This window comes from Hemitrygon akajei, chromosome 12 (genome assembly GCF_048418815.1).
Source record: "Hemitrygon akajei chromosome 12, sHemAka1.3, whole genome shotgun sequence".
NCBI lineage: Eukaryota > Metazoa > Chordata > Chondrichthyes > Myliobatiformes > Dasyatidae > Hemitrygon > Hemitrygon akajei.
Genome location: NC_133135.1, coordinates 9,385,056 through 9,412,048, shown reverse-complemented (window position 1 = coordinate 9,412,048; position 26,993 = coordinate 9,385,056). Strand labels below are relative to the sequence as shown.

Sequence of the window (26,993 nt, the reverse complement as noted above, 5' to 3'; positions counted from 1 at the left end):
TGTTTTGCTTTAAGTTGAGTCTCAAAAGGTCTCTTGTTTTTATTTTAGTTAAGTTTTGCTAAAAAATAGAGACTTCTTCTCAGTGCAGAAGGGTCAAAGACTCTCCACTGGGAATAGGGCTGGTAAAACAGAAACATCACACCGCCCTAAATTTGCTTCCCCCAGAATAATCTGATCCATCATTCTAGATGCCCTCCCCATCCTCCTCTATACATTACCCCCATCACTGTGCTCTATAGTAAACACATTGAACCACCTTTTATAATGCTGCTTACATTGTAAGTACATGCTGGTATTTATGTACATTTTATTCTGTCTGTACCTCTGCCTTTATTTTCATATAATTCTTTATTCTGTATAATTGTTGAATGTTGTTTTTGTTGCAAAGCGCACCAACGCCCCACAGCAAATTCCTAATACATGTAAATTAATAAGGTGAATAAAGTTGATCCTCGATCCTTAGTAACTTTAAGGTGATTGAAGAAAAGCAGAGGGGGAATATCGAAGGTATTTTTTACACAGAGAGTGATTGGTGTGTGGAACACCATAATCTGAGTTCCCTTTACTTCTTACTACCTCCGTTTACTCAATGTACAATGTCTACTGTATAATATGATCAGAGGCATATTATAGAGTTGGCGGCCAGAGACATTTTCCCAGCACGGAAATGGCTAACGTGAGGGGGCACCATTTATGGGGGGAAAGTTATAGGGGGGTATATGTAAAATATATATCAGAGGTAAGTTTTTTTACACAGAGAGTGGCGGGTGTGTGGAACACGCTGCCAGGCAGATACATTTGTTCATTCATTCTTTATGTGCCTTATTATATGATGTGGGTGATCATGGTCTTTCCATGACCATGATTATTCCTGGCAATTTTTTCTACAGAAGTGGTTTGCCATTGCCTTCTTTTGAGCAGTGCCTTTACAACACAGGTGACCCCGGCCATTGTCAATACTCTTCCGAGATTGTCTACCTGGCGTCAGTGGTCACATAACCAGGACGTGACAAACACCAACCTGAGTGTGGCTTCATCTTGACAGTAGAGGAGGCCATGGATAGACATATCAGAATGGGAATGGGATGTGGAATTAAAATGTGTGGCCACTGGGAGATCCTGCTTTCTCTGGCGGACAGAGCGTAGGTGTTCAGCGAAACAGTCTCCCAGTCTGCGTCGGGTCTCACCAATATATAAAAGGCTGCACTGGGAGCACCGGACACAGTATACCACATCAGCTGACTCACAGGTGAAGTAACACGTACAACAAGCTGGAGGAACTCAGCAGGTTGGGCAGCATCCGTGGAAACGAGCAGTCAACGCTTCGAGCCGAGAATTTCCACGTCCCATTCCCATTCTGATATGTCTATCCATGGCCGCCTCTACTGTCAAGATGAAGCCACACTCAGGTTGGAAGAACAACACCTTATATTCCGTCTGGGTAGCCTCCAACCTGATGGCATGAACATTGATTTCTCTAACTTCTGTTAATGCCCCTCCTCCCCTTCTTACCCCATCCCTGATTTATTTATTTTCCCTCCCCTCCTTTTTTTCTCTCTCTGCCCATCACTCTTTTCCTGTTCTCCATCTCCCTCTGGTGCTCCACTCCCCCTTTCTTTCTCCCTAGGCCTCCCATCCCATGATCCTTTCCCTTCTCCAGCTCTGTATCCCTTTTGCCAATCACCTTTCCAGCTCTTAGCTTCACCCCACCCCCTCCGGTCTTCTCCTATCATTTTGGATTTCCCCCTCCTACTTTCAAATCTCTTGCTATCTTCTCTTTTAGTTAGTCCCAAGTGGATGCTACTCCTCGCCAAAGGCTAGTGGAGGGAAGGAGTCCCTTGGACCTCTTTTGGTAGAGACGTATGTCCACCCTACCACCCGTTAGGGACATTTAAAAGATTGGACAGAAATGTATCACGTCAAGTCAAGTCACTTTTTATTGTCATTTCGACCATAACTGCTGGTGCAGTACACAGTAAAAACAAGACAACGTTTTTCAGGACCATGGTGCTACGTGAAACAGTACAAAAACTACACTGAACTACGTGAAAACAACACAGAAAAAAACTACACTGGACTACAGACCTACCCAGGACTGTATAAAGTGCACAAAACAGTGCAGGCATTACAATAAATAATAAACAAGACAATAGGTACAGTAGAGGGCAGTAAGTTGGTGTCAGTCCAGACTCTGGGTATTGAGCAGTCTGATAGCTTGGGGGAAGAAACTGTTACATAGTCTGGTCGTGAGAGCCCGAATGCTTCAGTGCCTTTTTCCCAGATGGCAGGAGAGAGAAGAGTTTGTATGAGGGGTGTGTGGGGTCCTTCATAATGCTGTTTGCTTTGTGGATGCAGCATGTAGTGTAAATGTCTGTAATGGTGGGAAGAGAGACCCCGATGATCTTCTCAGCTGACCTCACTATCCGCTGCAGGGTCTTGCAATCCGAGATGGTGTAATTTCTGAATATATATTATATATATATATAAAATATATTACTTAATATAATATATTAATATATAATAATGTATTATAAGATAATAATAGCATTGATAGAGTGGACAGGGCAAAACTTTAATGTGTTTGGAAGAAAACAGAGCAGGAATGTCAGAGGAAAGTTTTTTGTACAGGAAATGGTGGGTGGTTAGAACATCCTGTCTGGGGTGTTGATAAAAGCAGATACGTTAGGGGCATTTAAGAGACTTTGAGATAGACACATGAGGGACAGCCATATAGGAGGGAAGGGGTAGATTGACCTTCAAGTGGGTTAAAGGGCTAACACAACATCATGGGCTGAAGAGCCTGTACTGTTGCAAAAGACCATAAGACATAGGAGCAGGATTATGCCATTTGGCCCACTGAGTCTGCTCCAGCTTTCAATCATGCATTTTCTATGTTTGATGCTGTGGTAGAACAAAGGACCCTGCTGAAAACCCTGGCAATGCTGGACAATGTTTCTCACCCTCTGTGTGCCACTTTGGTTGAGCAGAGGAGTACTTTTAGTATTAGACTAAGACAACTGCACTGCTGCAAAGAGTGCTATACGAGGTCATTCTTACCCTTGGCCATTATAATGAGTCGGCCGGCTGGTGGCGCAATGGCATCAGTGCCAGACTCTGGAGCGAAGGCTCTCAAGTTCGAATCCAAGTCGGGCCACCCCCGGAGCATGATTTCCACCTGAGCTCACCACTCAGCCTCGAGTCAGGAACGTTTATATCGTGACCTGGTTATCCACACGCCAGACAAGAATGGATGACTGTCTGGTGCGACACTCTAAAAAAAATAATGAGTCAACCTACAGACGGTGAAGTGATGAGCCCCTTCTGTTAGACTGAGTTAACTTTTTTTTATTCTTTCTTACTTCTCTTCTAATATTTGTATATTTGTGCATTTGTCATGCTACTGTGATGCTGTAATTACCTTTGTGTGTGTGTGTGTGTGTGTCTATCTGACTGTCTGTCTGTGTCTGTGTCCATGTGTATGTCTGAGTGTGTATTAGTGAATCTAAATAAAGTATCTATCTATCCATGTTCTTAAGTTTTGCATTTCTTTTGCATCTTCCCAGAATCTCAAACCTCTTTACTGTGTGTTTATGGCATTCACCAGGAAATTAGTATGTTCGGTAATGAAGAGCAATGAGATGAATATCACCCAATCATTATCCTGAGGGCAATAACTGGGCAGAAGCTTAAATGGACCAGCCACAAAACCACTGGGCAAGAAGAGCAGGTCAGAGAACAAAATTAAAAACAGAACATGCAGGTGAAAGGGTTCACGTATGAGGAGTGTTTGATGGCTCTGGACCCGTACTCGCTAGAGTTTAGAAGAATGAGGGGAGGAATCTCATTGAAATCTGCAGAATGTTGAAAGACCAAGACACAGTGGAAGTGGCGAGGACATGGAAGTTATGGGGAGGAGAAGTACAAACTGTGATACGTGAAACCAGAAGAGTGGGAAGGTGGATGGGTGAAGAAAGGGGGAATGAAGTGAGAAGCCACACGTTGATAGGTGGAAAAGGTAAATGGCTGAAGAGGAAGGAATCTGATAGGAGAGGTAGAGTGGACCATGGGAAAAAGGAATGGAGGAGAGCTGCATGCATTCAGGGAGGTGCTATGGTCAACGTGCAATGAAGAGGAACCTTTGGTTTTTTAGTTTGGTACAATATTATGGGGCAAAGGGTCTATCCTGTGCTGTACAGTTCTGTGCTCTGTGTACTGTGGAAACATCCTCAATGTATCCTGAAAACCCTCCTCCGAATCTTTCAAGTTTCAACAAAAAAATAAGCATGATGATTTTGCAGACTGGGGGATTGGAATTCAAAGTTCAATTCTGGAGTCCACCATAAGAAATTTTGGGTGTTCCTCCCATGTACCCTTGGGTTTCCTCCAAGTGCTCCAGTTTCCTCCCACAGTCCAAATACGTACCAGTTAGAAGGTTGTAAATTGTCCTGTGATTAGGCTGGGGTTGAATCAGTGGGTTGCTGAGCAGTGTGGCTCAGTGGACTAGTTAGGTCTGTTTCACAATGTATCAATCAATTAATCAATAAGTAAATAAACAGATTTAAAAAGATGAGTCCTCTGAACGAGCACCATGGGAGTTGTGTGGAGAGGTGACTTTTTGTAATTTACTGAGAGACAGCGTGGAACAGGCCCTTCTGGCCCTTTGAGCCGTGCTGCACAGCAATCCCCAAACTTAATATGAGCCTAATTCATGGGACAGTTTACAATGACCAATTAACCTACCATCTGGTACGTCTTTGGACTGTGGGAGGAAACTGGAGCACCTGGAGGAAACCCACCCAGTCACGGGGAGAACGTACAAACTCCTTACAGGCCGCAGTGGGAATCAAACCCAGGTCGCCTGTGCTGTAAAGCATTGTGCTAACCACAATGCTACTAGGCCGCCCATTTTGGTTTAATGTTGTATCTGCAGTAGGGGAGGACGTGGCGAATCTCGGCACCATGTTATTGGCATGCATTGAGTGAAAACACGTCGCAGAGTATTGAAATTGCGCATGAATGTTAATGTAGTCAGGCTGCTTGGAACGCCAGTGAATAATCTGTTTCCGGAAGCATTTGCCGTATTTGGACTTAAACAACCTGCAAGACGGCGAGGATAAGCAGGCTGATTTTAATTAGAAATGTGGGCTCTTCCTGCTCTCTGCCCATGTCTGGTGACAAAATGATGAGTTGTTCATCGCTCGGATGAGGAATTAATATCATGTTATTCAATTCCTCTGGGCATGCTAGCAATGGCAATGAGTTACTTCGGCAGAGTAGCAATGTTGCTCTGTAGGCAAATGCAGCGGACAATTTGCAAATAGCAGTGAGATACACTCAGTAGCCAGTTTATTAGGTACACCTTCAATGCAAATACCCAGTCAACCACTCAATGTATAATAGCATGCAGGCATGGTCAAGAGGTTCAGTTGTTGTCCAGACCTAACATTAGAATGGGAAGGAAAAGTGCTCTGAGTGACTTTGATCGTGGAATGATTGTTGGTGCCAGACAGGGTGGTTTAAGGATCTCAGAAGCTGCTGATCTCCTGGGATTTTCACGCACAACAGTCTCTATAGAGTTTACAGAGAAAGGAGCAAAAAACATTTTTTAAAAAAGGACCCCCATTGCGTGGCAGTTCTGTAGGCAATGATGCCTAGTTAATGAGAAAGGTCAGAGGAGAATGGCTTGATTGGTTCAAGCTGATGGATGGTGCAGTAACTCAAAAAAGTAGGTGTTACAACAGCGGTGTGCAGAAGAGTATCTCTGAACACAGAACACCTCAAACCTTAAAGTGGATGGCTGCAGCAGCAGAAGACCATGAAAATATACTCAGTAGCCACTTTATTAGTTACAGGACTTACCTAATAAAGTGGCCACTGAGTGTAGGTTTAAGGTGGAAAGAGAGATCTGAGGGGAAACATTTTTACACAAAGGGTAGGATCTGTGTGGACTGAGCTACTGGAAGTGGTTGTGACAGGTACATTAACAACTTCCAAAAGGCAGTTGAACCGGATGATGGATGATGACGGATGTCACCTTCTTGAAGATCTTCTGAAGATGTTCAAAATTGTTTTGCTCACTGTGGTCTCAAACATTCCAGGCTTGGAGAAGTTAGAAACGGTCGGGAGAGAAAATGAAACAAATTCACTACTTCAACAAGTTAGGAACGATGACGAATTTGAAGGTATTAGCAGTCATCGTGAATGTTACAATGAAAAGGAAGATTTGAGGGATGCAATTGTTGAAAGCATTGTATGAATGCAGTCCATTATCTGCACTAGGTGTCTGTGCTGATTTAGTTCAGCCACTCAAAAGATCATAGCAGTGTACACTGGATGACTTACTGCATTGCTAACTATTAGGAACTAATACACAGTTTTATAGTACTGTAGTAGTATTGGCGATGTTCTAATTAGTTCTGCATTTCATTTAAACACATAATTTGTTGTTCAGTTAAACACTAGTTTGTCTTTTTTATACCTTTTTATCTATTTCTGTGAAACTTTGGCTAATTGGTAGTGGTGGAGGCAGGTTCGGTATTGTCATTTAAAGTAAAATTGGATAGGTATATGGACAGGAAAGGAATGGAGGGTTATGGGCTGAGTGCAGGCCAGTGGGACTAGGTGAGATTAAGTGTTCGGCACGGACTAGAAGGGCCGAGATGGCCTCTTTCCATGCTGTAATTGTTATATGGATATATAATTGGGGCAGCCATTTAATGGGGCAAAATGTATCGGTCCCAATGTGTCCCAATTAAAGAGAATCAACTGTATTGCTGCTGAAGTGCCTTCTTCACCAAGAGCCACCTTCAAGCACCATTATCTCAGTACCAGATGCAAAACTGAACAACATAGGAAAGGAACACTCTGCCACACAGCGTGCTGGACTATTGCCAGGCAGCAATAGTTATCAGTCCTGATGAAGGGTCTTGGCCTGAAACGTCAGCTGTTTACTGTTCCATAGATGCTGCCTGGCCTGCTGAGTTCCTCTTGCATTGTGTGTGTGTTTGGATTTCCGGCATTGGCAGATTTTCTTGTGTTTGTCACACAGGAAAGGTCTCAGAGAAATGAACACGCAGAGTGGAATGTTTATTTGGTTTCATGGACCTGGGTCCTTTATGATTACCAAAGGAAAGCCTAGTTTCACTCTGTATTCTTCAACCACTGTGTCTCCCTGTCAATGCATTGTTAATTATAATTAAGATACTTTATTTCAAAAGAACTGGCACAAAATTGAGTGGACAGCTACAGACCTTTTGCCAGGGTGGAAATGGCTAATACAAGGCTGCATAATTTTAAGGTGACTGGAGGAAAGCTTGGTGGGGTGGGGTGCGGGGGTATGTCCAAGGCAAATGTTTTACATAGAGAGTGGTGGGTGCATGGAACACACTGCCAGTGGGCAGTGGCAGAGGCAGCTATATTAGGGGCATTTAAGGCACATGGATGACAGAGAAATCGGTGGTGGGGGCAGCGAACAAGAGATTCTGCAGATGATGGAAATTCAGAGCAACACACACACACACACAATGTTGGAGGAACTCAGCAGATCAGACAGTGTCTGTGCAGTGGAATCAACAGTCGACATTTCAAGCTGAGTCAGTCCTGATAAAGAGTTCCGGACCGAAATGTCACCGGTTCATTCCTCTCCGTAGATGCCACCTGAACTGAACGACTACATAGCGGGGATGAGTTAGAAAGCTCGGCACCACGTTGTGGGCTGAAGGGCCTGTACCGTGCTGTAGTGTTCCATGTTCTATATTTTAAATTACGGGGAATTATCGGCGGGATCAAATCTTAGCTGTAAATTCAACCATATTCCAGCAGCTACGGTAAGAAGCCTCTCTCCGATTAAACCTGCCTCGTTGCCGCGTAACTGAATGTTACCATAGCAATAGGTGATGAAATGTGGAGGTCTTCAGTTAATTAAATCTGGCCCGTTTGCTCATTTTAGTGTGGCACTCGCTTCACGAGTACAGACAGAGACGGGGTGTGGGGCGCCATCCGCAGCAATGCTGAGTTCTTGGAGGGGCTGATAACGAGACGGATGCGCAGCCTCTTGCCCGCCTCGCACCGGTGCTGGGCGAGTTGCCGGCTGCTCTCTTTATCCTTCACACAACCTTCTTCTCCCCCGCCGGAGCTGCCTTGCCGCTTTGCCTCCTGACTGAGGTTCGGCCGACTGTAACCGCAACTGATAGAAGGCACTGCCCCCACCAGCTCGCAGACAGAATAACACGCCTGCCGGAGAAATCAAAACCAGATTTCACTGCATTCTTCTCCCCTCTGAGATTGGGGGGGACCAGAACGACAGGATATGGGTTAAGGGTGAAAGGTGAAAATTTTAAGGGAAACATGAGGGAGAGCTTCTCCACTCAGAGGGTTATGTGAGTGGAACGAACTGCCAGTGCGAGTGTGGTGGATGTGCGATCGATTTCAACATTTAAGAGAATTTTTTGATAGGTAGATGGATGGGAGGGGTACGGAGGGCTGTGGTCCATTTACAGATTGATGTGACTAGACAGATTAATAGTTCATCATGGGAAAAAATGGGTTGATGGGCCTGTTTCTGTGCTGTACCCGCTCTGAAACCTCCATGTTCTTCCTGTAATGGGTAACCTGCACTAAGTTAAAGCTGACATTATATTTGGCACAGACATTGTGGGCCAAAGGCCCTGTTCCTGTGCTGGAAAGAGGTTATCACTCAAAGTTCTGTGGAGAACTACTGACTAGAGGGACTTTTTTCAGTTGATGATCCATCCCTACTTATCCTAGAACAGGGGTCCCCAACCTGGGGTCCATGGACCCATTGCTTAATGGTAGAGGTCTATGGCACGTCTGGCCTCTGACCTCTTCTCACTTGCCTATCATCTCCCCCTGGGTCCCCCTCCGTCTTTCCTTTCTCCTGTGGTCCACTCTCCTCTCCCATCAGATTCGTTCTTCTCCAGCAATTTATTTTTCCAACCCACCTGGCTTCACCTATCACCTTCTAGCTATCCTCTCCCCCCTCCCCCCACCTTTTTATTCTAGCGTCTCCCCCTTTCCTTTTCAGTCCTGAAGAAGGCTCTCAGCCTAAAACATTGACTGCTTATTCCTCACCGTAGATGCTGCCTGACCTGCAGAGTTCCTCCAAAGTTTTGTGTGTGTTCCTCTGGATTCTCAGCATCTGCTGGACATTGTATTTAAGAAGAGGAAGAAAGAGTCTGGTGGGAATGAATTGTGTGTAGGGAGAAAACTGGGTAGATCATGAGGAGAGAGAAAAGAATAACACAGAAAAGGCTGGAGGAACTCAGCAGGTCGGGCAGTATCTACAGAAAGAAATAAAGAGTTGACGTTTCAGGCTGAGGCCCTGTTGGACCATAAAGTTGTCTCTTTAATCCCCTGCATAGATGCTGCCTGACCTGCTGAGTTTCTCCAGCGTTTTGTGTTTGTTGCTCTGGATTTCCAGCATCTGCAGAATCTCTTGTGTTTGGGAAAGAGAAAAGAGACATTTTACTGGAAATTGGAGAATCCAGTGTTCATGCCTTCGGAGTGTAGACTACCCAGGTGGAACATGAGGTTCTGTTCCTGTAGTTTGCACTTAGTCTCACCCTTGCAGTAAAAGAGGCCGTTTCTAGAGTAGGTTACATGGTTGGCACAACATTGTGGGCTGAAGGGCCTGTAGTGTGCTGTAGATTTCTACGTTCTATGTCGGTGTGAGGATAGGGAGGGGAACTAAAATCGCTGGTAATTGGGAGCTCCAGATGGCAATTTTGCAGGTGCTCAACAAAGCTGCTTCTATCTGGTAACACCATAATGCATAGAAACAGAATTAACCCTTTTCGCTCATCCAATCTGCTCTCACGTGGTGGAGGCCACTTCAAAGTTCAAAGTTCAAAGTAAATTTATTATCAAAGTACTTGTATGTCACCATATACTACTTCGAGATTAATTTTCTTGCAAGCATTTACAATGAGAAACTCATCAGTGACACCAGTCGCACCAACCATAACCTGTTTCAGCTGCTTCCGTCTGACAAACAGTACCACAGCATTAAAGCCAGGACCAACAGGCTACGGGACAGCTTCTTTCTACAAGCCATTAGACCTATAAATTCACATGTCTGTACATTACAACGGAGTCATAATGCAAAGGTTTTTACTCTCTTGCGTTGTGGGATGGATGTAAGATTTAAATAAATTCAACATTTAAGTTATGGATAAACTGAGAAAGACTGGAGGTAGAAGATTGAAGGGAGGTTTGATAAAGGTATGCAAACTTTGAGGGGTGTAAACGGGGCAAGTGCAAGTGGGCTCTTTTCACTGAGGTTGGTTGAGACAAGAACTAGAGGTCATGGGGTTAAAAATGAAAGGTAAAATGTTTAAGGGGCACCGAAGGTTGTGAGAAAATGGAACAAACTGCCAGCCCAAGAGGTGCATGCAAGCTCATTTTCGGTGTTTAAGAGAAGTTTGGATAGGTAGTACATGAATGGTAGGGTTACGGGGGGCTAGGTCGATGGAAGTTGGTACTTTAAATGTTTCAGTGTGGATTAGATGGGCCAAAGGGTCTGTATCAGTGCTGTACTTTTCTATGACTATTTAAGAGAAAGTTGGGTAGATACATGGATGGGAGGAGTATGGAGTGTATGATCAGGGTATAGGTCGATTGGACTAGGCAGAATATTAGTTTGGCATGAACTAGATGGGCTGAGGGGCCTGTTTCTGTACTGTAGTGTTCTACGACTATGACTGACAAATAACCAATGTGCATTGATGGTGAATACCTGTATTTATTTTCCTAAAAATGCTGGCGGAGATTTGGCGTTTAGTGCACCCTGCCTGTGTTGTCCTTCCCTTGTCACAGGCTAATCTGCACCCTTCCTTTTTGGCCTGTCAAGCATTGTCCACACTCCGCTCATAACTGGAGTGCTGTGCTTAATAGAGATGCGCACTCAAAGGTTTGGTAAATTGAATCTGACTGTCTCTCGGATGAATCCGTCATACGTGTTTTTCTTCTTTGCAGGATTCCGTGACACTCCGACAAGATGCTGAAGTCTACAACATCTAAATGTGGTAAGCTGCAGCTCTGCATTTTTATCAAACAGAAAGTGAGCGTGTGATGTTTTGCCTAAGGAGAGGGGATTGTATGCAGCATGTGACTGTAGTGTGCAGGGTAGGAACCCTCTCTGACCTAAGACACCTTCTTTGATGTGGTCAAGAGCAGAGGATGCTTATTCTCATTGTTACCTTCATTGCCTTCAATCTCCTGTCAGCGCAGGACTTGTACATATCCAGGACAAGGAAGCAGGCAGGAAAAACGATTCCACACACTCTCTACCCTGCAAACTGCCTTTTCCAAAAGCTCTCTTCTGGAAGGCACTGTAGAGCTATTAAAACAAACACTTCATTTCATTTGAAAAGTTTCTTCAGCCAGCCAGTTAATCTGATCAACCATTCTAGTTAGCTATCCCATCTCCCTCAATTGCCCCCATCACTGCACTGTAAGCACTTTAAACTGCTGTTTAGAATGCTGTGCACATTGTAAATCCATGCTGGTATTTATACATTTATGCACATTTTATTCCATCTCTATATTTTAATCTCAAACGATATTTTTATATAATTGTATATAATATGGCATATTACAGGCTATAGGAGTTTGTGCTGAGGGACGCACTGAAGCTTGATGAGGAAGTTCTTCTGCCATATGGACAGGGAGAGGCCAGGCTGGGTGAGGAAGGCTCTCAGTTATTGCTGTAGTGTACCACCCCAGAGGTTACACGTGCTATTTGTAAATGTTACTGATTTAGAATTACAGTGCAGAACAGGTCCTATTGGCCCAATGAGCTGGACTACCCGCAGCCCACCTGTTTAACCCTAGCCTCACAGAACAACTTACAATGACCAATGAACCCACTAACTGGTATGTCGCTGAACTGTGGGAGGAAACCGGAGTAGCTGGAGGAAACCCACGCAGTTCATGGGGAGAATGAACAATCTCCTTACAGTACCAGAAATGAACTCTGAACTCAGGAAAGCCCTGAGCTGTAATAGTATCATGCTAACCGCTACGCTGCCATGGTGCCCTATTGACGTCTAGGAATGTAATAGAACTGTACAGAAAGCATTGATCATGAATGTAAAGAATGATAAGGCATTGCACACTTAATTCTTGTAAATACTTTTTATTATGAATAAAGTTTATTTTGATAAAGAAATTAAACCCAGATTGTGGTTACTGCACTGTGAAGTGTTTTACATACCACCATACCACCCCGAAGTGATGTGGTTCAGGAATAGCCTGTGGTTCTACCCCAGCCTCTGGAATTTATACAGGTGTCCTCCATTTTTTGAACGTTCGCTTTACGTCAACTCGCTGTTACGAAAGACCTACATTAGTTACCTGTTTTCACTAACAGAAGGTGTTTTCACCGTTACGAGAAAAGGCAGCGCACGCCTAGCAGCCAAGCTCCTCCCCCGGAACTGCATTCTAGCCGGCATTGCTTAAACACGTGCCTGTGAGCATCTGTGCTTTATGTCGATTTATTTTGTGCATCCGTTAGCAAGATGAGTTCTAAGGTATCGGAAAAACCTAAAAGAGCGAGTAAGGGTGTTACACTTAGCGTAAAACTAGACATAATTAAGCGTTTCGATCGTGGTGAACAAAGTAAGGACATAGTGAGTTTGGCTAAGGGTTTGTGGAAGTTGACAGAGATGATGTTGAAGAGGTTTTGGCATCCCGTGACCAAGAACTGACAGATGAAGAGCTGATGAAGAGAAAAGGATAACAATTGAAGCCAAACGCAGTAGCGAACAGCCTGAAAGTGAAGACATCCAGGAACTGAACGGGAAGTAACTGCGTGAGATTTTCGCTGCGATTGACAACGCTGCAATGATTGCAGAAAAGTATGACTTTAATTTTGAAAGGGTACGTAGGTTTAGGGCATATTTGTAGGATGATTTGAGTGCTTACAAAGAACTGTATGAAAGAAAAATCCGCAAGGCTAAGCAGTCAAGCATACTGTCGTTTTTCAAGCCTTGCACATCAGCCACAGCAGACGATGAAACTCGACCTTCGACATTGAGGCAGGCAGACATGGAAGAAGGTGACCAGCCTGCCCTGATGGAAACAGACGACGATGAGATGACACCCCAGTCCCCCACCACCCCAGCCTCCGACGACTCAGCCTAACACACCATCATCAGTGTGCTCACTGTCTTCCGGTAAGTGAAACTACACTGTACGTACGTTATTTCTACTTTATATAGGCTGTGTATTTTTATGTGTTATTTGGTAGCTTCATAGCTTAAAGGTTACTGGAAAAAGTGTTTCTGCCACGAGTGCTGCTGAGAGCGATTGCGTGAGATTTTTGCTGCGGTGGACAATGCTACAATAATTGCGGAAAAGTATTCCTACTTTATACAGGCTGTGTATTTATCAGATCATTCCTGCTTTTACTATATGTTACTGTTATTTTAGGTTTTATGTGTTATTTGGCATGATTTGGTAGGTTATTTTCTTGGGTTTGCAAATGCTTATGAATTTTTCCCATATAAATAAATGGTAATTGCTTCCTCACTTTACGACACTCCAGCTTACGAACCGTTTCATAGGAACACTCTACCTTCGAATAGCGGGGGAAACTTCTATATATTTTATTTATTTAGCGATACTGTGTGGAATAGGCCCTTGCAGCCCTTCGATCCACACCTCCCTTGCAACCCCACCACCCCGATTAACCCTGACCTAGTCATGAGATAATTTACAATAACCAATTAACCCACTAACCGGTATGTCTTTGGACTGTTGGGGGGGTAACCGGAGCACACGTAAGGAGACTGCTTACCGAACGACACTGGAACTAAACTCGAATTCTGGAACTCCCCGTGCCGTAAAAGTGCCGTGCTAACTGCAACACTACTGTGGCCCCCGAAACCACTCCAATACTGTGGTGCCCATAGATATAGCTAGGTAGCGGATGGTCACGTAGCCATGATGGGTCGAATAGAGTGTTTCTGTGCTGTATAACTCCATGAAATTTAGATTAACAATGTGAAGTATTTTAAAAAAGCAATAGTCATCAGTAATGTGAGCATAAAACTACTATAAAACTTATCTATTCACCAGTGTCCTTCAGAGGAGGAAGTATTGTCCTTATCTAGTCTGACCTATACTGACTCCTTGCTTACTAATGTGGCTGTCAAAGAAATGACTCGCAAAGCCATTCAGTTCACAGCCAGACATGAGTAGACATTAAACGCTGTCCTTGCAGCAATACAGAGATCTTGATACATTAGAAATTTTTTTTTATTAAAAAGCAAGACAGGATTGTTATCAGAAAAAATTTCTTTGAAAAGTTAAGAGAAAATCAGGAAAAAAGCTGCAGATGCTAGAAATCTGAAATGTAAGAATCTCTGACCTGAACGTTGAGTTTGTTTCTCCATGGATGCTGGCTGACTTGCTGAATGTTTCCAGCAATTCTTCTTTCTTTTACTTCAAACTCCAAGTACCTAAAATTTATTTTTTAACTTCAGTGTAATAGCACAGCAGAGCTCTCCTGCGTGATGTACAATGTATCTGTGTATGTAACAGTGCATCAGTACCCAGCCCCTTCGAGAGAAGACTGACAGCCCAAGACAACGTGTTTTCAAATCACAGCTCAGATTTAGTTGTTCTAAGTCTGATTCCTCTGGTCTTAGACTCCCTCATCACTGGAAACATCCTGTGTGCATCCACTTTATCTGTGCCTTTCAATATTTGGTAGGTTTCAATGAAATCCACCCCCCCCCCCCTTTCATTCTCCTCTCTTTCGATGGAGAGTGAGAGCCTATCGTTCCTCGAGACAGGTGGCTTGGAAAAGCATCACAGAAGATCGTAACATCGGATCAGCGAGTTTCTGGTCTCTTATGTCGTTGCTGCAGGAGTTTGAGCTGTCTCTCCCTCACCAGGAGAGACGGCCTGTCTGAGATACCAAAGTGCTGGTTTGTGGACTGTAGACTTGACGGACTCTAGATCAAGGACTCTTTGGGGCTTTGGAGCTTCTGCTGTTGCTTGCATGTGGGGGGAGTGAGGAGGTCAGTGCTTTTGCTGGCACGGTGGCAACCATGCTTTTGCTGCTGCTGGTGCGAAGGGAGGGGAAGGGAGCTTCGGGGCTTCAATGTGTCTGCAATTCATTCTGTGGGTTTTCTTGTTTCGTGGATGTCTGTGAGGAGTACGAATTTCAGATATCAATGTATATTGTATACATACTCTGATAACTGGCTGGTGATGAAGTGGCATCCTCACTGGACTTCGAGACAAGTTGTCCTGAGTTCGAATCCGGCTGGCTTCTTGCACTCTTTCCATCCATGCTAGGTTGAGCATCAAGCTTGTAAAAGCTCTGTAAAATGCTAAAGAAACGGCAAGGTTGCCGCTCGATGGGCCACATGGTGCTGAAAGGAACAACAACGTATTCTGAATTTTGAATGTTGAAAGGACTAGATAAGGTGGATGTGGAGAGGATGTTTTCTATGATGGGGGTATCCAGAACTAGAGGGCACAGCCTCAAAATTGAAGGGCGACCCTTGAGAACAGAGGTAAGGAGGAATACCTTTCAGCCAGAGACTAATGTATCTGTGGAATGTTCTGCCACAGACTGTGATGGAGTCCAAGTCCATGGGTATATTTAAAGCAGAAGTTGATAGTTTCCTGACCGATCAAATTGCATCAAAGGATATGGAGAGGAGGCAGGGGTAAGGGGGTTGAGTGGGATTCGGGATCAGTCATGATGGAATGGTGGAGCAGATTCGATGGGCTGAATGGGCTAGTTCTGTTCCTATGTCCTATGGTCTTATGGTCTTATATTAAAGGAACCTTTGAACTCCAGTAACTATAGGCCCAGATGAGACTAGCTCACTGGGCAATACGGTCAGCATGGATGAGTAGGGCCGAAGGGCCTGTTTCTGCGGTGTTTGACTCTATAACAGTGATGTTGCTTGTGAATGACAGCTCTTTGGAAAAACAGAAAAAACTGCAATGGCTTGGAATAGTGAGTCACCCACAGCTCAGAGGACGCAGTTGTGTTTACAAAAGTGCCCTGTTTTGAATTTGACAGGGCAGGAACAATGCCGGAGTAAATAGACTTGCTACTCTGCTTATTAGCCCTGAGAGTGAATTATGAAACAAAGAGCCAGCGGGCTTTTAATTGTGTTTTCAGGACAACCAATCATTGTTGTGTTAATAACAGCCAGAGCTGGGGTTCGCCGAGAGAAAGAACAAGGGCCCTCTGCTTAAGAGTGCAGAGAATGACGTGCGCTCAGCAGTGTCAGTCCTGTTCTCTGGGCCACAGGGGTTTGCTGATCACAAGCAAGCAAGGCAGTATACACTTGACGGGCACCTTATGCAACCTCTGAACATCCCGTGGTGCTCCACAGACAACTTTTCAAGCTGTAACACAGGAGACAGAGCAGCTGTCTGTCTATAAAGCAAGATCCCATTCAGCAGCGACCGCATCCTCTGTAGGGAGTCTCTGTATGTCCTCCCCCGTGGAATGTGTGGGTCTTCTCGCTGGGTGCTCCGGTTTCCTCCCACAGTCCAAATACATACCGGGTAGTTTAATTGGTCATTGTAAATTGTCCCACGATTAGGTTAGTGTTAATCGGGGTTGTGGGGTTGCTGGGGCACATGGTGTGTGTCTTCAGGCTCCTGTGCCTCCTCCCTGATGGTAGTAATGAGAAGAGGACATGTCCTGGATGGTGCGGGTCCTTAATGATGGCTGCCGCCTTTAGGAAGCATTGCCTTTTGAAGATCTCGATGCTGCGGGGGGGGGGGGGGGGGGGTATGCCTGTGATGGAGCCGGCTGAGTTTACAACTCTGCAGCTTTTTCCGATCCTGTGCAGTGGCCCCCTCCATACTAGACTGTGATCCGTCTTCTACACCTCTATCAAGTCAGCTCTTTATTTTATTTGGACATTTAATACAGAACAGGCCCTACCGGCCCAACGAGATGCATCGCCCAGCAACCCACTTGTTTAACCCTAGCCTAAACACTGGACAATTTACAATGACCAACTAACCTGCCAACTGGTCCGTCTTTGGACTGTTGGAAGAAACTGCAGCACATGCAGGAAACCCAGGCACATGCAGGAAGAACGTACAAACTTTCCTACAGAGGACGCTGGAATTGAACTCTGAACTCCAGCAGCATGAGCTAACCACTGTGGTGGTCAATGTAAAGCCCATGTAAAACCCGGTGATGACCAGATGCTGATTCAACCAATGCGTCAAGCCAGTGGGTAGGCATGAATTGACGACTGTAAGGACCACTAGCTGTCTTTCCAACCCTCCCTCCCACGTCCCTGTTGCAGCAGCCGACAGCCTTTTCAGCACAGTCCACAGAACATTTGCACCGTTAGCCTTTTTGTTGCTTACCGTTGTCTGTGTCTGTGGACTTTGACTGGGCTATTGATTTCACATTGTGCATGTTTATTCTGAATCCTGAATGAAGATTGATTCACTTTCTATGACTGCACATGTCAATAAGTTCAGATTCTTTAGGAACCAATTTAAGATGGCTTCTTTTCTTCCTCCCTGCTCAGAAGAGCTTGAATACATATTCCTAACCTTTCACTATTGAATCCAAAAGACTAATGTACGACTTCTGTAATGCAATCTCCGATTCTGATTCTGATAACGTGAAGGCAAAAATTTAAAAGGGACCTGAGGGGAAGCAGTTTTTTGTGGAATGAGCTGCCAAAGGAAGTTGGCAGGCCTGCTCCCACTGACACATCCCAGCCTGCACGTGCAGGCACCTCCCAGTCTCCACCCAACTAATAAGAGTTGTCTGCCTGTCATTCCTGACTCCTCACCTGCAGCCTACTTAACCCCAGTTCTCATCCACAGTCCTGGTTCACTCATCGAATGAGCCAGCCTCAACCAGTTACTCCGAGTTTTCACTCTCCCTGCCTAAAGTTTACCAGGTAGCCTGTTGTGTTTCATATCTGTTCTTTCTTGTTTTGGGCCCCTTGTGGCTTGTTGTTTTGCTGCCTATATTAAAGTGATCATTCACTGCTGATTCAGCCCCGCTGCTCTGCTTTTGGGTCAAGCCTCCTCTACGTTTCCTGACAGAAGTGGTAGAGGTGGGTACAATTATATTTAAAAGATGTATAATCTGGTACATGGATAGGAAAGGTGGATATGGGCCAAGTGCAGGAAAATGGAACCAGCAACTTGCCAGGATGGATTAGTTGGGCTAAAGGGCGCCCACTATCCAGAACATGCTCTCTTCTCACTGCTGCTGCATTTGATTCTGAACAATTGGTTTATTGATCTTTACAGAATGTTTCCTTCCCCTCTCCCTTCCATTTTCCCCCAACGACGATTCCCCTCTTCCTGTCCCCTTGCCACTCTCAGTCCACAATAGAGACCCATATTAGGATCAGGTTTATCATCACTCACATTGTCATGAAATCATTTTTTTAAGGCAGCAGTACAGTGCAATACATGAAATTGCTGTAGTACTGTGCAAAGGAATAAGCTGCAGTTCGAGGAAGTGCTGAGGGCATCCAGCAGGTGTTACCATTCTTCCAGTGCCAACATAGCATGCCCACAACTCACTAACCCTAACCCGTATCCAGCATCCAGCAGGTGTTACCATTCTTCCAGTGCCAACATAGCATGCCCACAACTCACTAACCCTAACCCGTATCCAGCATGCAGCAGGTGTTGCCATTCTTCCAGTGCCAACATAGCATGCCCACAACTCACTAACCCTAACCCGTATCCAGCATTCAGCAGGTTTTGCCATAACCCTAACCGGAATATCATTGGAATGTGGGAAGAAACCAGATCACACAGAGGAAACCCGCAAGGTCACAGGGAAATGAACCTGGTTCACTCGTGCTGTAAAGAGTTCCGCTAATTGCTATACTACTGCGCCCATTGTGTATGGGCTGCTTTCCTGAGACAGTGGGAAGTGTGAAATGCTGTTGTACAAAATGAATGCATCCTGTAATCATTTTGAGATTCCCTCAGAAGCCAGCCTTGCCCTGGTGGTTGGGGTTGATCGTGGATGTTGCGGAATAGCTGTCTATGTGTTATGCAAGCCAGTACACAGACCAGGTCAGTACAATAGGGAGAGCAAGCTGTTGTCCATGTGACAGGGTCCACCTCGCAGAGACTGATACAGTTTGGCACCAGCAGTATTGCAGAAGTTGCCAGTCAGCATTGAACTGAACATAAGACCGACTTAGGGGACTCCAGCTCCAGATTTTTCCTCAGGGTTTACTCCTAAAGCCTTCCTCATGAGTGGATGTAGCCACAAGGCAGCGGAGGTTGGAGATCAGAGTTTTCTGCCTCCTAGATGAATTGCAACCATGCCTGATGAGCCCCATCTGTCTGACAGCCTTGCCTACATCAACACATTCGTAACTTGTGAGTTCCATGTGACGATTCTGGCAACTTGACAGATACGGGTGGTTCACTGTTATGCTCTTAAAGATCTCAAGAAGTTTAAGAGCCATGGGGAGACTTTGTTCTGTTGTCCATCATATAACACATTTAGTTCATACCAGGATTCACACATTCTCTTCCAAAGTTCCTTTAGCTTTACTCTTTAGATGTGGCCATAGCTGGCATTGCTCTGAACATTTGTCAGCGGCCTTCCTTTTTAAACTGGACGGATTGCAAGCCTCTTCAGAGCACGATTAAATTGACCACAAGACTTGGAGAAACAGCTGGCTTAGCTTCACAGCCCTTGAGGTATTTCTGTGTCAGATTCTCTGCTGGAATGTGGGATATTCCATCATATACATATTCATATTCCATCTGGGTAGCCTCCTAGCTGACAGCATAAACATCAGTTTTTCTACTTTCTGGTAATGTCTCCCTCCTTCCCTTTCTCTCTTCTTCTATTCCCCACTCTGGCTCCCCTCTTACCTCATCACTACTCACCTGCCTCTGGCATCCCTTCTCCTTCCCTTTCTCCCATGGTCCACTCCCCTGTCCTATCAGATTCTTTCTTCTGCAGTCCCTTACATTTTCCACCTATCGCCTCCCAGCTTCTAACTTAATCCCCTTCCAACTCCCCCACCCACCTGGCTTCACCCATCACCTTCCAGCTGGTACTCCTTCCCCTCCCCCCCCCCCATCTTCTTATTCCGGTGTCTTCCCTCTTCTTTTACAGTTCTGATGAAAGGTCTTGGCTTGAAATGTCGATTGCTGATCATTTCCATTCATGCGGAGTTCCCCAGCATCTTGTGGGTGTGTTAACTCTGGAATTCCAGCATCTCTTGTATTTGTGGAATGAGGGGTAACTCTCTGATGGACTGGGAAAGTGGGCTGGTTAGGATACAAGCACACACACTGGAAAACAGGAGCAAGGTGTCTTCACCAAGTTACTGGACTCTGAAAATTCACACTCGTTCCTCAGTCACACGTTATTTACACTCCATGGCCACTTTATTAGGTACACCTTTTGTAAAGGCAAATATCTAATCAACCAATCATGTGGCAGCAACGCAATGCATAAGAGCATGCAGACGTGGTCAAGAGGTTTAGTCGTTCAGACCAAACATCAGAAAGGGGAAGAAATGTAATTGAAGTGACTTTAATCATGGAGTGATTGCTGGTGCCGGACAGGATGGTTTGAGTGACTAAGAAACTGCTGACCTCCTGAGAATTTTATGCACAACAGTCTCTAGAGTTTATAGAGAATGGTGTTGAAAACAAAACATCCGGCGACTGGCAGTTCTGTGTTCAAAAAAACACTTTGTTAATGAAAGAGGTCAGAAATGCCATCCATATACAGAATTGACAAGCGGCTGCAGATACTGACCTATTGGTAATCTTACATGTGTTTAAATTCCCTATTTGCATGATCAATCATCCAGCACCCTACGATAATAGCTGATAGAATCTCTATGTTACAGGCCAATTAAATTCAGAGTTTGTGAAGGAACTGACCGATAGTAAGTGCCATCCAGGTGTGTCATCTTCATTTGCATCTTTATCTTGTCTCTGGATGCCAAATGGCTCCTGCTGTGCAAAGGGGAGGGCATGTCCCAGAAGGTGGAGAACCCTTCCTGAGGCAGTGCCTCCTGTAATCCAAAGCTTCCACCGTAATGTATTGAAGTGCAAACCTGGCTATTTGAGTCTCTGTCTTTTGTGTGGAAAGAGCTAACAAATTTTTGATCTTTTAGGAGACTCTTGGATAGGTACATGGAGCTCAGAAAAATAGAGGGCTCTGGGTAACCCTAGGTAATTTCTAAAGTAAGTACATGTTCGGCACAGCCTGTATTGTGCTGTAGGTTTTCTGTGTTCCATGTTCTATGTTAACCAAGCACTGATGCATGAGAACTTTGTGAGACTCACTTAATCAGCCAGTCAACATGCAACAGATTTATAGGTTTAAAGATTAGCTTCCTTTGTCATACATTCATTGAAAGGTGAGAGGAACATAGAAGCAGATTTAGGCCATTTGGCCCATCCAGGCCTGTCATTATTTAATGTTTCAATGAGATCGTTCCCCCCCAACCCATTCTTCTAAACCCCAGCGAGTACAAGCTTAGAGCCATCAAATGCTATTCACATGTTAACCCTTTCTTCCCCTGGAAGAACCAAAAGAAGTGAATATCTGTGTTATAACAAGAGGTTAGATAAACTTTGGTTGTTTTCTCTGGAGCATTGGAGACTGAGGGGAGATCTGATAAAGGTTTATAAGATTATGAGAGGCATAGTGGGCAGACATTATCTTTTTTTTTCCTGCATTGAAATATCTAATACCAGAGGGCATGCATTTAAGGTGAGAGGAGGTAATTTCAGAGGAGATGTGAGGGACGAGTTATTACTCACAGTGGTGGTTGCCTGGAATGCGCTGACTGGGAACGTATTAGAAATAGTATGGACTTTTAAGATTCGTTTAGATAGGCACAAAGAAGGATATGGACATTGAGTAGGCAGAAGAGATTAGCCATTTGATTACTAATTTAATAGGTTCCGCACAATATTGTGGGCCAAAGGGCCTGTTCATGTGCTGTACTGCTCTATCTTTTAGGAAATATCAAAGCACACAGTGAAATGTATTGTTTGCATCAACAGCCAACACAGCCCAGGCGTGCATTGTGGGCAGCCCGCAGGTCTCACCATACTTCTGGTGCCAACGAGGCATGGCCACAACTCACTAACCCTAACCCATACGTCTTTGGAATGTGGGAATAAAGCAGAGCACCAGGAGGAGACCCGTACGCTCACAGGGAGAACGTACAAATCCCTTACAGATAGTGGTGGGAATTAAACACGGGCCAGTGCTGTTGTAAAGTGTTGCCTTACCTGCTACGCCACCATCCCATTCCTCTGTTTCATCATTTTATTCTGCACAAATCCTGTACAGTTTATTCAAAATATGGGTTACACAAGGAATATTCTGCACTTTGAACTGGGTTAAAAGAATCTGCTTTTTTTAAAGGGCCAATTAGAAAAGATCATTGCATTCTTATCTTCGTTTGTTTGCAAACTGCTGAGTGAATAGTTATTGATTTTCAGAGTTAATTTTTTTCCTTCCGTCTGTGATTATTACCTCTGTTGCACCACACGTCAGGGTGGGATTGTTTGCAGGAATGGAATTCCACACTGATGCCTCACGCTCTCTGTATGAGAGACACTGGAATAAGTGCACGTAAGGAGAGAGAGAGAGATTAAAGAAGATCTGCGAGGTATGTTTTTTTTACACAAAGTGGTGGGTGGCTGGAATGCAATGGCAGGGTTAGACAATAGTGGTGAAAGATAGAGATATGAATGTGCAGGGGATGGATGGATGTACACCATGTGAACGGATTTAATTTAATTGAAAGACTTAACGATAAAGATTAGCTTTATTTGTCACATGTACATCAAAACATTGAAACACACAGTGAAATGCATCATTCCTGAAGAAGGGTCTCGGCCCGAACTCTTTTCCATAGGTGCTGCCTGGCCTGCTGAGCTCCTCCAGCATTTTGTGTGCGTGTTGCTCGGATTTCCAGCATCTGCAGATTTTCTCCTTTGTGGAGGGGTGGGTTAGTGAGTGGAGGTGTTGATCAGCCTTACTGCTGGGGAAAGTAACTGTTTTTGAGTCAGGTGCTCCTGGTGTTGATGCTATGTAGCCTCCTCCCAGTCCATGAGCAGGGTAGTGGGATCCTTTATGATGTTACCGGCCCTTTTCCAACACTTTCTAGATTCCAGTTTATTTATCACATGTACATCCAAACATACAGTGAAATGTGTCATTTGTGTCCACCAGCAACATAACCTAATGATGTGCTGGGGGCAGCCCACAAGCGTTGCCACACATTCTGGCGCCAATGTAACATGTCCACAGTGCTCAGGCCACAACAACAAACTCCGTACGTCCCACCCTCCACACACATACACAGTCCTCCATAACCAGGACAGGCTTCCAACTGACGCAGACTCCGGCGTCCAGACAATGGGCTTTGACCTCCTCAGTAGACTAGCACAGATTCACAGACTTGACTTTAGCCAACCCATTTTGACTTCTGGACTTCCAATTCGTCCCCTTGCCTCGATCTTCAGTATCGATCCCAGAACTTGCTAAACACTTGGCCTCGGACTCCAGACTCACTGATGGTGGGAACCTGTCTAGTCTCACTGTTTCGTGAACCCATGGGTTTAATGGAACTTGTTCCTCTTGTCTAAATGCTAAATGTCGGGGCTAACGAGAAGGGCCAAGTCTGCTGCTCCTGCCCCCGTTTCCTTGCGTTCTTCTATTCCCCCACAAGTCAATCAGGACCTGCCACGCTAGGTGCTGCACAAAATGTTCTATTCAGCTGAATTCCAGGAGAGAGGAGCAACATCTCATATTCTGTCTGGGCAGTCTCCATTCCTGATGGGATGAACATAGATTTCTCCAACTTCTGGGAAATGTTTTCCTTCCTCTTAAATTCCCCACTCTGGCCCCCTACCTCTTCTCCTCACCTGCCTATCACTTCCCCCGGAGACCTTCCTTCTTCCCTTTCTCCCATGGACCAATCGTCCTCTCCTATTGGACTTCTTCCTCTCCAGCCCTTTACCTTTTCCACCTATCATCTTTCAGCCTCTTACTTCATCCCCCCCTCCCCCACCCACCTGGCTTCACCTATCACCTTCTAGCTTGTCCTCCATTCCTTCTCCCATCTAATTATAATACTCATAATGGCAAAGATGGAGGCCAACCATTTTAATTCCTATCCCAACTCCCATTCTGACATGTTGGTCCATAACTTCCTCTTTTGCCACAATGAGGCCACTCTCAGGGTGGAGGAGCAACACCTCATGTTCCCTCCAGGTAGGCTCCAGCCTAATAGCATCAACATTGATTTTTCTGACTTCCAGTAATCTTCTCCGCCCCCTTCATTCTTCTTCATTCCCCTTCCCCCCCCCCCCCGACTTCATCGCCTCACCTGCCTATCACGCTCTTCTTGTGCCCCTCCTCCTTTCTTTTCTCACATGGTCCATTCTCTACTTATTCCTCCTTCTCCAGCCCTTTACCTTTTCCACTTAATCAGCTCCCAGCTTGTAATCACATCCCCCCTCCCCCACCCACCTGGCTTCACCTATCACCTTCCAGTTTGTCCTCCTTCCCCTCCCCACAACTTCTTTTCCCGGCATCTTCCCGGGATCTTATTGAAACGTATAAAATTCTGAAGGGATTGGACAGGCTAGATGCAGGAAGATTGTTTCCGATGTTGGGGAAGTCCAAAACGAGGAGTCACAGTTTAAGGATAAAGGGGAAGCCTTTTAGGACCGAGATGAGGAAAAGCCTCTTCACACAGAGAGTGGTGAATCTGTGGAATTCTCTGCCACAGGAAACAGTTGAGGCCGGTTCATTGGCTATATTTAAGAGGAAGTTAGATATGGCCCTTGTGGCTAAAGGGATCAGGGGGTATGGAGATAAAGCAGGTACAGGGTTCTGAGTTGGATGATCAGCCATGATCATACTGAATGGCAGTGCAGGCTCGAAGGGCCGAATGGCCTACTCCTGCACCTATTTTCTATGTTTCTTCCCCCCTTCCATTCCAGTCCTGATGAATGCCCACAGCTCAAAGCATCGAATGTTTATTCATTTTCATAAATGTTGCATGACCTGCTGAATTCCTCCGGTATTTTATACATGCGTTACTCTGGATTTGCAGCATCTGTAGAACTTTTTGTATTTAACACTTGAATGGGTTTCGTGAGGAGGCTCCTTCAGCCTTTATAGCTGCTGCATTGTAGCTTTTTGCAAGCGCCGTGTAATTTATTGCAGAACAGACGGCAGGGCTTGCTTACCTGTCTCAGCTCAATCTGACGGTGTTTCACTGTGATCAGTGAAGCAATCCAGCAGCTATTATCAAGATTAATATGAATTCAATGCTGAACAATGGTTACAACAGGTAGCAGTGAGAGGGAGAGAGAAATGGGTAATACACTTTTCAGGGTAATTGCAAGGATAATGTGTTGTAATTCTTTCAAAGTTTCTGACTATACCTATCCCTTGATAACACTAGTCTTCCCGTTTGAGAACGCTTCGTTTATTAATGAACAAATTGGCTTTTATTAGACACTTACTGTTGGCCATCAATAAAACTGAGAGGTTCAAAATGCCTTTCTGCCGATAAGGTTTAGTGTGACACTTTGATATTCCAGGTGTGTCTCTTAAAAAGGTCAATATTTGAGATTGAGTCTTTAAAGGCAGGTTCCTGAAGAATGCGCCGTATCGCAGGTTATTAGTGAAATGTCCCAGAGATCAGAGAGGGTGTTCAACTCCGAAGCCACGCCGCAAAGAAGATGAAATCTTTACAGCCCTTTTAGTTGATGCAAGTTGCGGGTAAATTCCTCCCTTGGTTGTTGCCTGCTGTTAAGTGCATGAGCAATTCCCTGCCTCCTCCAACCAACGCACACAAATTCCTCACAACTCACCTGAGGACGTTGTGTAGAATCAACAGTGTGTTGACTTCTGGTAACCTCAACGTAAGAAGGATATGGAAGCTTTTAGAAAGGGTGCAGAGGAGATTGACCGGGATACTGCCTGGATTGGAGAGTGTTTCTTACAGGGAAACGTTAAGCGAGCTAGGGCTTTTCTCTCTCGAGTGAAGGAGGATGAGAGGTGACTTGATAGAGGTGCTTCAATGGTTCTATTTAATATCAGAGAATGTATATTGTATACATCCTGAAATTCTTACTCTCCACAGACATCCACGAAACAGAAGAACAACCCCAAAGAATAAATGACAGAAAAACATTAGAACTCCGAAGCCCTCTCTCCCCCTCCCACATACAAGTTGCAGCAAAGCACCAACCTTCCCCTCACTTGCCTCAGAAAATGCATCAACCCCCATCACCCGTCATGCAAGCTAAAGCAAAGCCCCCAAAGACCATGATCTAGAGTCCATAAAAAAACACTGTCCATCCTGACACTTCCACATGCCCCAGGCGCTCTCTCTCTCTCTCTCTAACAAGGGAGAGAGAGAGAGACCAACAGCTTGCTGTTGCGATGTTACAGTCTGCATTGCCACTTATTTCAGCGGCAGCGAACAACGCTGTCTTGACGTTCTGATCTCCCGCAATGCTTCAGTCAGGAACACCAGCGAGGAATCGGGTCGTCCACAGGGCCGTAGGGTTGCACCCCAAAGGCGCACGACTACTAGGCCGCTCCTGGAGATATCGAAAATGCTGGGCCACTCAGTGGGCTCTGAAAGCGGGAATCCATCGCCATACAAAATAATAAGAGGCACTGGATCAAGTGGACAGCCAGAGACTTTTCCCCAGGGTGGAAACAGCTCATAGAAGCGGGCATGATTTTGAGACGATTGGAGGAAAGTATTGGGGAGATATTAGAAGAGGTATTTTACACAGGATGTGTGGAACACCCAGCCAGGGATGGTGGTAGAGCCAGAGACATTAGGAGCATTTAAGAAACCCTTCAATAGGCACCATGGATGATAGAAAATCAAGGAAATGTAGCAGGGAAGATTGATTGATTTTAAACTAGGTGAAAAGGTCGTCACAATATCATGGGCCAAAGGAACCGT

The 26,993-nt window shown here is 45.0% G+C and overlaps 1 protein-coding gene across 3 annotated transcripts in view; it reads left to right on the top strand.

Annotated features, from left to right (window-relative positions):
- adgrl2a (adhesion G protein-coupled receptor L2a) overlaps window positions 1-26,993 on the top strand; it is an 852,977-nt gene that overhangs the window by 340,629 nt on the left and 485,355 nt on the right. For 2 of the 3 annotated variants that reach the window (XM_073062547.1, XM_073062548.1), the window contains one exon: window positions 10,993-11,042. The gene's annotated coding sequence lies outside the window, so the exon portion shown is untranslated. Of the gene's footprint in view, window positions 1-10,992; window positions 11,043-13,053; window positions 13,194-26,993 lie in introns of those variants that run through there. The other variant, XM_073062549.1, reaches the window with a different exon arrangement.